This window comes from Gorilla gorilla, chromosome 4, assembly GCF_029281585.2.
Source record: "Gorilla gorilla gorilla isolate KB3781 chromosome 4, NHGRI_mGorGor1-v2.1_pri, whole genome shotgun sequence".
In the NCBI taxonomy this organism is placed as follows: Eukaryota; Metazoa; Chordata; class Mammalia; order Primates; family Hominidae; genus Gorilla; species Gorilla gorilla.
The window spans coordinates 79,756,798-79,771,543 of record NC_073228.2 but is presented as its reverse complement, the minus strand read 5'-3'; the positions used below and the strand labels follow the sequence as shown (position 1 = coordinate 79,771,543).

Here is a 14,746-nt window from a genome sequence, read left to right as displayed (position 1 = left end):
ATGGTTTAAATAATTTCTTTTCATTAACATGTCAGATGTGTTCAAGTTGTCATATAAATAAACTGTGTGTAAGGAATGGGTTAAAAGCTGTTCTGCTGAGAAATTGAAGCTATTTAAGTATATAACAAGTTTTAGTATTGATTTTTATGTTAGATGTTACACATCTTTGTTTTTCAACTTATGTCACATGGTAGACATGAATTATTTACTTAAAAAAATACATGTAACAACCTATGTGAAAACTAGCCTCATAAAAAACTGTAGGAAGACCTTCTTGTGCTAACAATCAACAATTTGTTCAGCCACACTTGGTCAGCTACATTTGATAATTTGGTATGTATGCACAAAATAATGTAGTGAACTAATCTGTTTTAACTAATGTCTCAATATATCTAGTGTGAGCTGGGTATTTTGCATGAACCACTTCTTACCTGTGAGGTAATTATATAACACTTGGCAAGGGGATTTCTCTACAGAAGCTCTCAAACTGACTTTACCTTGCTATACAACATAGTAGCGTATCAATACTGGTAAAACAATCTTTTAGAAGTCATGATCTGAATTCACAGAGTAAATGGGTTTCTGAATCTATATTACCTTTTTTTGAGGTGAAGGAATAGCGGGATGGAAGAAATGCTTCCAGTTCATCAGCATTGTTATTGGATGGCATAGCTCCATTAGATTTTCTCCCTTTTCAATTTATAGGTAAACTGCATTCCAAAAAAAACCCCACCATGCACCTCCTTGGTTCTTTAATCACATTAAGAAACAGTGCTGTCTGAATAGTTACAGGGTAAGCAAATGTATTAAATAGGTATTGTAATAGGGCTGAAGTAAAATGCTATTCTTGTGTTTGAACAGGAACTCATCTTGGCTATCCTTCACAGCCGAATTGTAATCCCAAACTGCTTTTCTCACCCATCCTCTGCTGTATACCTAAATAATACAACTATTAGCATCACCACAAAGCCATTTAAATAATATTTGTAGTGGGTCTCAAAGTAGATAATAGAGTGAAATATACTGTAATTGAATATAATTGTACTTACAACCTGGTAGTATTTACCTGGAGAAAAAAAGGTACAGGCTTCCTAATGGTTGTTTGTCAATTTGGATGGCCATACAGTCATGAAAGTGCCTTCTATAGCCAGTTGGTCAGTATCCTTATTAATCCATGTGCTGGTTTAGCTTTTGTCTTATCAGTACAGCAAATCTGTTTTCTACCTCTGCTTCCTAAGTTCTCCTTTCTACCACCTTTTCCTCGACTACAAACTGATAGATGTACTCTAAACTTAGATATAACCAGTAGCAGCCCTTCAAACATGTTTTAGATTTCAGATTCCTCCTTAGAGGTAACACGGGGAGAAAAGTGCTTCATTCCCTCTTCTAGCACCCTGCACAAATACCTAGAGGCGAAAAACCACACTATCAAAACCTCATGACCACCTCTCAGTGCAAGCTTTAATCTTCCAGTTGATGGTGATTCAAGCATAACATTCCAAAACTTTTATGGAGAAGACTATAAGGGCAATTCTTTTCTAAGATTTTAGGGCATCTGTCTTGAAACTTTTTAATTTTTTTTTATATAGAGATGGGATGTTGCCCAGGCTGGTCTTGAACTCCTGGGCTCAAGCAGTCCTCCTGCCTCTGCCTCCCAAAGTTCTGGGATTACAGGCGTGCGCCACCATGCCTGGCCATTTGTCTTGTTTTGTGTACTACTCAAATCATCAAGCCAGCTGTTTATAATCCACATGAATTATTTTAATAGTTACTTCAAGATACTCCATGGTACTATACAAAAAGCATGATCATGAACATTAAAGCTGATGGCAGGAAGAATTTATGAGGTCCACAGACAAAATGAATTTAAATCATTTATTTTCACTGATTATTAGTCATACTACAGAGAATAATACAATATTAAAATGTATCATCAGTAAATTAATCTTCACTTAGAAAATATGTTACTGATAAAATATAACATTTAGAACTTTAATTTAAAAATACAAATTTTATGAAAATATTAAGAATTTTTAGGATGGGAATTAAAAAGTCAATGCTGAACAGAATTCTACTTTTAGATAGTATGTATCTTAAAATATTATGAAAAATATTCTTTATTCTGAAAACAATGCTGGAAAGAATACCTGAGTTCTCTAAAACCACTAGTTTTAGTTTCAAATTGCTGTTTTGGTAATATTAAGAAAACACATTTACAATTTAACACTGCAGTTACCTGTCAAATAATTAGAATAGAATGTTGCATATACATTAGGTTGAACATTATATATATTTTAAAACACAGGGTTGTTTCATTTAATCTTTTGGTGAATTGGACCGTTAAGTCTTACATTCTAAAACCATCTGGAAACATTTTTCTTGTAGCCCTGAAAATCCATTCTGATGCCTTATCAGTAGTCATTATGACCAAATAACATTAGTATTTTGTGGCCTTAATAGTTTATACAACTTAATAATTTTGAAGGTGTGATGAAGTGGCTCCATCTTTCCATTTGTTTGTATGGTCTGAAATCACAGCTCTGCAGAGTGGACATGTTTTTTCTCTGTTAAACCATAAGGTAATGCACTCTTCACAAAATATATGCTGTAATGGGCTGGGCGCGGTGGCTCACGCCTGTAATCCCAGCACTTTGGGAGGCCGAGGTGGGCGGATCACGAGGTCAGGAAATCGAGACCATCCTGGCTAACGTGGTGAAACCCCGTCTCTACTAAAACTACAAAAAAATTAGCTGGGCGTGGTGGTGGGCGCCTGTAGTCCAAGCTACTCGGGAGGCTGAGGTAAGAGAATGGCGTGAACCCAGGAGGCGGAGCTTGCAGTGAGCTGAGATCACGCCACTGCACTCCAGCCTGGGCACAGAGCAAGACTCCATCTCAAAAAAAAAAAAAAAAAAAAAAAGGCCGGGCGCGGTAGCTCACGCCTGTAATCCCAGCACTTTGAGAGGCCGAGGCAGGTGGATCACGAGGTCAGGAGATCGAGACCATCCTGGCTAACACAGTGAAACCCTATCTCTACTAAAAATGCAAAAAAAATTAGCTGGGCGTGGTGGCAGGCGCCTGTGGTCCCAGCTACTCGGGAGGCTGAGGCAGGAGAATGGCATGAACCCGGGAGGCAGAGCTTGCAGTGAGCCGAGATCGCGCCACTGCACTCCAGCCTGGGCGACAGAGCGAGACTCCGTCTTAAAAAAAAAAAAAAAAAAAAAAAAATCATCAGAACATAAGGGACAAAACTTAGCCAATCCACCAATCCCCTGATCGTGAATAAATTACTAGTATGTACCCTGAATGCTACCTTACACTAAACACTAGACTTTTTTTTTTTTTTGCCTTACAACAAACATAAATGTGACTTTTGCAAGTCACAGAGAAGTGTTGTATTTAGGTTTTTAAATTTAAAAATATAATTACCTGACAGATGAGAAGAATTGGCTTCTGAAATTCAGCTTGACATATTGAACAAGTATCATCCACATCTGAACACTGTCTCTTGCTGGCAGCCACTCCATAACTCTATGAAGATAGTAAGTTCTGTTAATCTACAAATTTCTTTCTTTCCTATTCCTCTAATTACGTAAGTGATACCGTAGTTCTCCAATCTCCCTGGAACCAGGCATTTAAAAACCTTCCCAAAGGATACAAACATTTCAAAGCTGAACCACATATACAGAACCACCTCTCGAGTGCACCAAGATGAAATCATTAAATAATACATCACAGGATTTTGGAAGATTGTTAGATCTACTAGCTTTACAAAGGATGATAGTGCTTCAAATTCAACATAACTGGCTTAAGAGACTAAGCAGTCTGAAATGTAACTATTATAAAATCTATAGCCATGTATTATTTGACCCAGGACTGCCAAATTGAGCTAACTTATTACCTACAGCAGTGGTTCATAAAGTCGATCCAGCCAGAGCTTGGCTGGCTGAATGTAACTCATGTGGAAAGCTTGCTTTAAAAATAGATTTCTCTGTTCCACACAATATTGATTCTGTAGGACCAGACATACTGGGATGTGACCCAGTAATCTATTATTTGAAAGGTCTCCAAGTGAGTGCAATATGAAGATGACTTAGGGACCACTGAAGTGTTCTGTCACTAGGTCTAAAAATTATTATTCCAAATTATAAAAAGCATTTAGTGCTAAAAATGAATGATAAAGTGTTACAGAGAAACTGCAACTGTAAATATCGCTTGGGTAGAATAACTACTGTCAAAACGAACTGAACAAAAATGCAATTATTTGAATTTTCTTCTCTTCGAATGTCCTAATAACAAGTTTCTGGTCTCTAAGATTTTAACTTCCTCACCAGATTCAGAACTTAGTCATTAACTAGATGTGATGTTAATAACCCTCAGTGAAATTTGGAGAAATCAAAATGTTACAAATGAAACCTTCTTTCTGTAGAAATGATGGGGAAGAGGCAACTAAAGAGATGTAAGAACACCCAAGTTCAGTCACGGTCATGAGGGTAAAGAGTTATCTAAACTTCTTGTACTAAAATGTCTCAGGCTAACAACATCAAAATCAAAGTAAAACTCAAAGGATAAAGATATTAAAAATTAAGGTTTTTTGAGACTGGTGATAAAGATTTCAGAAACAAGTCAGGATACTGTTAGACGATCTTGGTGTCAATTTCCCTTCAGTAAGGTGTCATTTAGCAAAGTACATTTGCAGATAATTATGCTGACAAGCTTTTAACACATTACTCATCTGGCATCTTGGAGACTCCCTCTCCAGAGAGTAACTGCCATTTCCCTGGTAAAGGAGACTTGAACAAGTCAAAGTATTGATGACTGATATCCTCTCTATAGTTTGTCTCAGAGAAAGAATATCAGGGTATTTTCTTGCGAGTATTTTGGCACAAATCTTACAAGACCAATTATAGTAAAATGGTTGATGCTCACATAATCATCAGTTGAATTGACTTGGACAAAGCTGAACTCTCAGAATTTTATTATGTCTTGTCTAGTGAAAGAAGCTTGCATAGGATGTAGCAAAGTTTGTTTCTACATTGCTAACTCTATCTTAGGGAAAAGATGCCCTGGCCGGTTAGTCTGGTTTACTTTGTAGACATAATCCTTTTTTTATTTTTACTTTATATTATTCGGTTGGCATTCTTTTAAGTCAGTCTCCTTAAGCCCTGATGAAATGACTGCAAAGTTGAGAATCAAACCCCGAAATCTGGTGACCACACGTAGGTACTGGGAACCTTTCAGGCTACTAAGTAGTAAATTAGGGTTCTCTATGACATCCTTTCACTGCAATTTGCAACATCAATAGAATCACATAATAATGTTATAAATGACACCACAGTCTCAATTAATTGTTAAATTTCATGCTATGAACTTACTTGTGCACATAAAATCGAGCAATGGGGAAATCTGCTCCAGTAAGAAAACTTCAAGAGACGTGATTTTTGGCAATGAGCTTTCTAAACATACAAAATAAATTACAGTGGAAGGATTTTCACATGTGAATAAGGAGTTAATAGGAACACACAAAGCCCCATTTGTGAATTAAAAAAGAGGAACAAAAGTTCATAAGATTTTTAAGGGTTTATAAGTCCTTAAAAATGTCAAGTGGATTGAAGGGGCAAGAAACAAGTTCAAATATATAAGCACTGCAACAATTAGCAGGTGGCTGTCAATGTGTGATTCAAGAATCTGATCATAGAGATAAAACTCCTAAATTATTATAGCCCCAAGTGCCAAAGTACTAGAAAACAGTCAAAGTAAAAGAAAAGGATCATCTATTTATGAAATCCATTCTTGTAAAACTGCTGAACTAAAAAACTTTTTGCAATGAAGAAAGGTGAAGGTGTTTTTCTTACCTGATAAAAAGTACTTAACTGGTCATGTAAAAAATATTCGTAAAACCTGTCTGAAAGTTCTCAGATGCCCAAAAAATTCCAAAAGCTGAAAAGGGAAATAAGAGATCATTTATTAATTCAAACAGTCCTATCTGCTAAACCCAAAAACCAAAGCTGAAATCCCATAACATCAAATCCTTATATTAACTTAATGCTCATTATATGTCACAACTAATCATTTTGTGCTGAATATTTTATCCAATTTATAGATTTGAGCCATCTCAATCAAGCTGAAGTACATTTAAACGCCTAGAGTAACAATTTGATCAAGACAAATACAAATGTAACTATGTCAAAGTCAAAGCAATTTTATCTGATTCACACGTTTTTAACATTTACATTTTAAAGTTTCATAAAGTGATTATTAGGTTGAGGGGCGCAGGCATGGAGAGAACAGGACAAGATACTCTACTAGTTTAAGAATTATGTATATGACAGTGTTACTATTGAGGATGGGTATGTTCTATTCCAGTTGTTTTCCCTACTTAGATAATCCATGCTATGTGAAGGTCTACTCCCATTCCCTCCAATGAAAACTGAGACCGCTGGATTAAGATAGTCTATTTCTGTTTCTCCATTTCTAAATAAATATAGAACCTGCTATTACTTCAAACTAGTGATATAAAGATAAACTATAAAACTGTGAAAGAGGAAAATAGTAGTATGTATCAGTAATCATTAATATGAATCATGCAGTGACAAGATTTGTAATGTTACCTACTTTTAGTACGAGGTAAAGTAAAGCCAGCAATATCCTAAGACTCCATCTAGTTACATTACCAAACTCCCCATAGCTTATAAGGTAGTGAAACCAAACTAGTATGGGAACAAAAGTTCGGTAGTATTGATACAATTCTTCTAAGCATATACCAGTAACCCTAAAAAATAAGAAAAAAGAAAACGAATAGAGCTACCCAAACTACCTAACTACATAGCACAAACAATACTAGACTGAGAACACTGAGTATATGATACAATAATATAAATAACTATAAAATTAATCTTCATAATGATTATGACTGAACCTCAAGCTGGTTCTCACATATTACAGTCACTGAGTGGTCTGCTTTGAAAGAATTTCTAGGCTGGATGCGGTGGCTCCCAGCACTTTAGGAGGTTGAGGCGGGTGGATCACCTGAGGTCAGGAGTTTGAGACCAGCCTGGCCAACATGGTGAAACCCCGTCTCTACTAAAAATACAAAAATTAGCTGGGTTTGGTGGTGGGCACCTGTAATCCCAGCTACTTGGGAGGCTGAGGCAGGAGAATAGCTTGAACCCAGGAGGTGGAGGTTGCAATGAGCCAAGATCACACCACTGCACTCCAGCCTGGGCGACAGAGCGAGACTTGGTCTCAAAAAAAAAAAAAAAAAAAAGATATAGTGAAAATGTTTTATGTATACTGCAAGTAAAACCTATGTATGTTTTTGCTGGTTATAAAAATTTTTAAGTTTTTATTGCATATGGGAAACCACTGAATAATTGTATATAGTCAACTGTCAATTGATAATGCCGTGGACAACAGAAGTACCAATCGAAATAGTTTCCCATATATGATGTGGGGACTGATTTTAAAATTATTCTGAAGCAAATATAATTCTGATTTTATCCAAATAGGTTAATATTCAGGTTCAAGTGCTTGAACAAATGGTTGCCAGGCTGAAATAATACAGATAATTAAAGCTAGTTAGCAAACTGAAAAATTGCAAAAGGAGGATTCATTTAAACAAAGACTAAATAGCATTAATGTGATTAGTTAACATCACTGCAATAAAACATAAGTTAGTTTCTTACCTTAGATTTAAAAGGCATGATGAAAGAAGGCACCAATAAGATAAGGCATTTTAAGCTCATGAAAAAGAATTTCAGAATGAAGTCTGTAATTCCAGTAATCCAAAGTACTTCCCAGAAGCTCAAATGGTCCAAAATAGGATATAAAAAAATTCAGCCACCAAAAGAAAATCATCAAAATTTACCAGAGCAACATACAAAGGTAAAGTATTAAGAAAGAGTTTTAATTTGCTACAAATATTTTATTTTGATATGTAAAAAATATGAGTTTGGCAGGATGTCAGAGTTCACATTAATGGAATGGAGGATCATTTTGCTTATTTTAAAGGGATTTTTTAAATGTTTGGAATTTAGATCTTCCCTTCATAAAAGAAGGAAAAAGTCTTCACAGTTTGTCATAGTTGACACCTTTCTAGCCTGTAAACAAAAAAAAACTCATCAATACCAGACATCTGCCATGTTTTTCTTCACCAATTCCAGTCAGGATTCCATCTCTTCCTTTCAGTGAATTGCTTGTCAAGATCATCAACTCCCTCTGTATGGCTAAATTTCAAGGTCACTTCTCTTTTTCCGTCTTCCCTCCCTGAATAATTTTCTTTCTAGACTTTTAACACAACACTCTTCTATTTCTCATATTTCACTGCTGATTTCTTCTTAGTCTCCTTTGCTGTTTCTCTTCTAATTGTGGTCATGTCCCGTACTGGGCTGTCTATCTACACTCTCTCTTTCCTGGGTTAGTTTTGTCCAGTCCTGTGGTTTTTTTTTTTTTTTTTTGAGACAGAGTCTTGCTCTGTCACCCAGGCTGGAGTGCAGTGGCACGGTATCGGCTCACTGCAAGCTCTGCCTCCCGGGTTCATGCCATTCTCCTGCCTCAGCCTCCCGAGTAGCTGGGACTACAGGCGCCCACCACCAAGCCCAGCTAATTTTTTTGTATTTTTAGTAGAGACGGGGTTTCACCGTGTTAGCCAGGATGGTCTCGATAACCTGACCTCGTGATCCACCCAACTCGGCCTCCCAAAGTGCTGGGATTACAGGCTTGAGCCACCGTGCCTGGCCCCAGTCCTGTGGTTTTTAAATATAAACCATATGCTCCTGATACCAAAATTTATAGCCCTAACCTCTACCCTGAGTTCATGGCATATATTTGGAACCACTTTCTTACCAATTCTACTTAGCCTCTCAAACTTAACATGTTCAAAACAAAATTATTGATTTTTCTCCTCAAAATCAGTTCCTTCCTCAACCTAATGAAATGACACCACTGTCCAGCCAGTTGCTTAGACTAAAAACCCAGAGGTCATTCTTGCTTCTCTCCACCCACCTACCCAATCCAGTCCATCTGAGGGATACTGGCTCCACCTCCAAACTATATCCGATTTCCCCATCTCTCCAACTCCAGTGAAATCTGGTCTTCTAATATTCTGGTAAAAGCTGAAAATTCAGAATACTCCCATTTGACATGGAAACTTATCAGCTACTGTCATTTAGTAAGTGTTCTTACTTTCAGAAAAAAAGACCAACAATAACAACCTAATGGTACTTAAAAAATATGGAATATATAAACAAAAACTCAGGTATCAAAAATTAAATATTTATTGAGCATCTGCTATGTGCCAAAACACTGGGTGGGGATACAAAATCTGAATAAATTACGTTAAGCTCTTGCTTATGAGGCCGGGTGCAGTGGCTCACACCTGTAATCCCAGAACTTTGGGAGGTCAAGGCAGGTGGATCATGAGGTCAGGACTTCAAGACCAGTCTGACCAACATGGTGAAACCCCATTTCTACTAAAAATACAAAAATTTGCCAGGTGTGCACCTGTAATCCCAGCTACTCAGGAGGCTTAGATGGGAGAATTGCTTGAACCCGAGAGGCAGAGGTTGCAGACAGCCAAGATCGAGACACTACACTCCATGCTTGGCGACAGAGTGAGACTCTATGTCAAAAAAAAAAAAAAAAAAAAGCTCTCGCTTATGAAAGGAGACAGTTAAAAACTGAACTGATTGAATACAATAAGTACTATGTGAAGTAAGGTACAAAGTGCTATGAAATATATGATTACATTAAAAATGTAATTGTGTATTTGGACCTCTAATTACCTGTAATAAAGTGACTGAGAATGAAAGGTGTAATATAAAAGAACAGAAGATCCTGCTAAGAATACCAGTAACCAAGCACACTGAATCTTTGAGGACCTTTCCTGAAAGATAAACAATTTTATAATATTACTTTGATTTTGCCAGAATTTTAAATATCCTTAAACTGTTTTACTTTAATGACTATTAACTTAGAACATTTTTCTAAATTAATCTTAATATAGAATATCTGTTAAACTGTACATAATCATCACTTTGTTTTATACAACTTTAGTGACCAAACAGAACTATTATATTAAACAAATGTTTAAAACACAAGTTTCTTCACCGTATGAAAAACATTACCTATGCTTCAAAGAAGCCAAATCTTCTCTCAAAAAAAAAAAGAAAATTAAATTAAAAAAAAAAAAAAAAAGCCAGGTCCTCTACAAGCTGACATAAAGGACTCACCCAGGACGGGCGCAGTGGCTCACACCTGTAATCCCAGCACTTTGGGAGGTCGAGGTCGGCGGATCGCTTGAGGTCAGGAGTTTGTGACCAGCCTGCCCAACATGGTGAAACCCATCTCTACTAAAAAAAAAAATACAAAAGTTAGCCAGGTGCCATGGCACGCGCATATGATACCAGCTACCCAGGAAGCTGAGGCATGAGAATCGCTTGAACGCAGGAGGCAGAGGTTGTAGTGAGCCAAGATCACGCCACTGCACTCCAGCCTGGGCGACAGAGCGAAACTCCATCTCAGAAAAAAAATGGACCCACCCACAAAAGAAAATTTCAAAATGCATTTTAACCTTGACTCACTTGTCAAGGTTTATATTTTTAAAATTCTCAGATTATAACAATTTAATAAATTAATCTGTTTTAATCTTACTTTTTTTTTAATATGGCTTCTTGACACATTGCCCAGAACTCCTAGGCTCAAGCCTTCTTCCCAACTTAGCTTCCCAAGTAGTTGTAATCTCCCTTTTTTTTTTTTTTTTGTGAGACAGGGTCTCACTCTTTCACCCAGGCTGGAGTGCAGTGGCATGATCACAACTCACTGCAGCCCTGACCACCTGGGCTCAGGCAATCCTCCCACCTCAGCTTCCTAGATAGCAGAGATTACAGGCACGTGCCACCACGCCCAGCTAATTTTTTGATTTTTTGTAGAGATGGGGTTTTGCCATGTTGCCCAGGCTGGTCTTCAATTCCTAGGCTCAAGCAATCTGCCCATCTCAGCCTCCCAAAGTGCTGCATTAGAGGCATGAGACACTGTGCCTTGCCTGTAATCTCACTTTTAAAGTCAAGTTAAATGAAAAGTTTTACTAATTTTAAATCATTAAGATTTTTCTAGTTTGATAGGCTGAACTATAGATTTCCAGGTCAGAATGCATGATACTTTACACAGACATAGCCATTTAAAGTTGCCTTAAGCTGAAATTTTAGAAACTCATCCTATTTTTCCCAATGATTTATATGACTAGGGCTTGTGTAACTTATGGAAAAATTCCTTGGGTTTAATTTTCTTTTCTTTTTTTTTTTTTTGAGATGAGGTCTCACTCTGTCACCAGGCTGGAGTGCAATGGCACGATCTTGGCTCACTGCAACCTCTGCCTCCTGGATTCAAGCAATTCTTCTGCCTCAGCCTCCCAAGTAGCTGGGACTACAGGCAAGCGCCACCACGCGCAGCTAATTTTTGTGTTTTTAGTAGAGACGGTTTCACCACATTGGCCAGGCTGGTCTCAAACTTCTGACCTCAGGTGATCCACCCGCCTGGGTCTCCCAAAGTGTTGGGATTACAGGCATGAGCCACTGGGCTTGGCCCAGGTCTTTCTTTTTTCTTTTCTTTCTTTTTTTTTTTTTTTTTGAGACGGAGTCTCAGTCTGTATCCCAGGCTGGAGTGTAGTGGTGCGATCTCAGCTCACTGCAACCTCCGCCTCCCGGGTTCAAGCAATTCTCCTGCCTCAGCCTCCTGAGTAGCTGGGAATATAGGCACGTGCCACCACGCCTGGGTAATTTTTTGTATTTTTAGTAGAGATGGGGTTTCACCGTGTTAGCCAGGATGGTCTCGATCTCCTGACCTTGTGATCTGCCTGCCTCGGCCTCTCAAAGTGCTGGGATTACAGGTGGGAGCCACTATGCCCGGCCACTAAAAGTTGTTAATGATGATGATATTACTTAGTATCATCAAAGTAACTCATACAACATGAAGGGACTTGCCAAATCAGATCAAATAGCATGTTCTAACTCTTTTAATCCTTTTTACTACTTTTTCTTTAACAGTAACCAATTTTTTTTTCTTACAAAGAAGGTAAGGTGAAGGAATTCAGCATTAGGAGAAATAATTTATTCCAGGATTTAGATAACAAATTTAATATATCATGGAAGTTACAATATATCCCATTACTTCCTATTTCTTTCAAAAGTTATTTCCTATTTCTCTCGAAATTATTTGTCTAAAATCTATGGAGAGAAACAGTTAATAATTTTTTAGTTGCTTGTTATACTTACTTAGAAAAACCTGATTTACAGTGCTTTTGTTTGCATACATAAATGTTGTTAGCAGCCCAATTCCAAGAGAAATTCCTGTTAGAAAATAAGTTCCAGTTAATTGAAAGAAAAAAAAATCAAAGAGGATTATATAAGCTAACAATGGCACTAATTAAAAATAAACATATACAATAATAAAAGCTAACAAAAAATAAGTAACTGAATGCATTAAGTAGGCTACCAATAACGACAGAAAATTAACTGATTTTCAGAATGAAAACAAGTCAATGTTTTATTATGTCCTACCTGTTATATGCTGCATAACAAGTTTGACACTCAGAATCAAAATATATGGAAGACTTTTTTGCAACCGCTTGAAGAGATAGCGGAATTCTGAGAAGGAGCTACTACCATGATCTCCAGATTCTGCGGCAGTATCATCAGGCAGCCTTGCTTCACTGTGGGAGTGACCCCCTAAGTGACTGTGTATCCATCCATGGGCACAGCTATGGACACCTGACCTTATATTTCTGGAGCTTGTATTTTCTGCACATTCTTTAGGTATGGCGTTTATCTGGATATGAACATCTCCAGAATGAAGACAAGAACCTTCTCCTGTCAATCTTGTGTGGACACAGTGAGGGGCTGAGGCATCCTCACTGCTTCCAGTTTCTGGAGGACTGTGCAGTTGGCTACGATTGGCTTGCATGGCCCTTAAATATTTTTTCTCTGACCCAGATGTCTTTGCTTCAGGGCTCTGTCTCCTAAAAAATCAAATAGCAGAAAATATTCTAAGTAAACAGGCAGTTAAATATCGGCAGGATATTCCTCACTGGGTATCCTTTATTCACTAAAGGAGTAGCAAATAATCACAGCAGATGAATTTTCAGGTTATTTATCACTGGACTCCTCCCTTCTCTCTTACTGCCAAGGCTCTGCTGCCCTACACAAATGATCTTTTAGGGAACATCTGCTACCAAAAAAAAAAAAAAAAGCGTCCAGGAGTTTGAGACCAGCCTGGCCAACATGGCGAAACCCTGTCTCTACTGAAAATACAAAAATACAAAAATCAGCCGGGCTTGGTGGCGGGTGCCTGTAATCCCAGCTACTCGGGAGGCTGAGGCAGGAGAATCTCTTGAACCTGGGAGGCGGAGGTTGCAGTGAGCTGAAATCGTGCCTATGCACTCCAGCCTGGGCGACAGAGGGGGATCCCCCGTCTCAAAAAAAACGCATTGGCTTTCTTTTTTGTTGGGGGTGGGGGTGGGGGTGGGCGGCGGTGGTGGAAGGCGTACTTTAAGTCTCTCTATGCTTACTAATTTAAATCTTTCTGACAGATTTCTGGGTCAGTAAGGGTGAGAGCCAGGCTCCAGACTATAGTGAATTTTCCGAGGAGATTTGTATAAGTATTCTAACATTTAAACTATGTCGTGGATTTCTTTTTTTTTTATTATTTTATTATTTTTTATTTTTTGAGACGGAGTCTTGCTCTGTCGCCCAGGCTGGAGTGCAGTGGCATGATCTCGGCTCACTGCAAGCTCCGCCTCCCGGGTTCACCCCCTTCTCCTGCCTCAGCCTCCCGAGTAGATGGGACTACAGGCACCTGCCACCACGCCCGGCTAATTTTTTTGTATTTTTTTAGTAGAGACGAAGTTTCACCTTGTTATCCAGGATGGTCTCGATCTGCTGACCTCGTGATCCGCCCGCCTCGGCCTCCCAAAGTGCTGGGATTACAGGCGTGAGCCACCGCGCCCGGCAGTCGTGGATATTTTTAAACTTAAAAATGTGTGAAAACTTAGGAAACAGGAAAAAGAAAAAGAATATCACATAATTCAGCCACAGCCACAATGGAGCACGGTATGTATTAGTACACTGATAATTTTGGTACGTTTGGTACTTTTGGTACATTTGTAAATTTAGAATACCAAATGTAATGTTTAAATTCTCATCTTGGCCAGACACTGTGGTCCATTCCTGTAATCCTAGCACTTTGGAAGGCCGAGGTGAAAAGATCACTTGAGCCCAGGAGGTCCAGAGCACCCTGGGCAACATACAGAGACCCTGTCTCTAGAAAAATAATGTTAAAATTAGCCGGGTATGGTGGCAAGGGTCTGTAGTCCCAGTTACTCAGGAGGCTGAGGTGGGAGGATCCCTTGAGCCAGGGAGGTCAAGGCTGCAAGGAGCCATTATTGCTCCAGTCTGGGCGACAGAATGAGATCCTGTCTCAAAAAAAAAAAAAAAAAAAAAAAATTCTCCTTTTAACATACTCAACACTGAAGGTATATTAGTCCATACTGGAAATTTATTAGTGCACCTGGAGCTGCATTTCACCCAAGTAACTTAACTTAACTGAAATGTGACATATTTGAAGAAAGAAAGTACTGAATTGATGAGAAGATTTGACCTGGTGACAGGCTGTTATCTGATAAATTTTCTTTCCACTGGCATCTGGACTGTTGGAAATAGACATTTTAATTTTAATTGGTTAATTCAAAAAGTGTTTG

General features: G+C 38.2%; 1 pseudogene; it reads right to left on the bottom strand.

Annotated features, from left to right (window-relative positions):
- Window positions 1-2,394: 2,394 nt before the first annotated feature.
- On the bottom strand, window positions 2,395-12,969 carry LOC101152983 (E3 ubiquitin-protein ligase RNFT1-like; annotated as a pseudogene).
- Window positions 12,970-14,746: the final 1,777 nt, after the last annotated feature.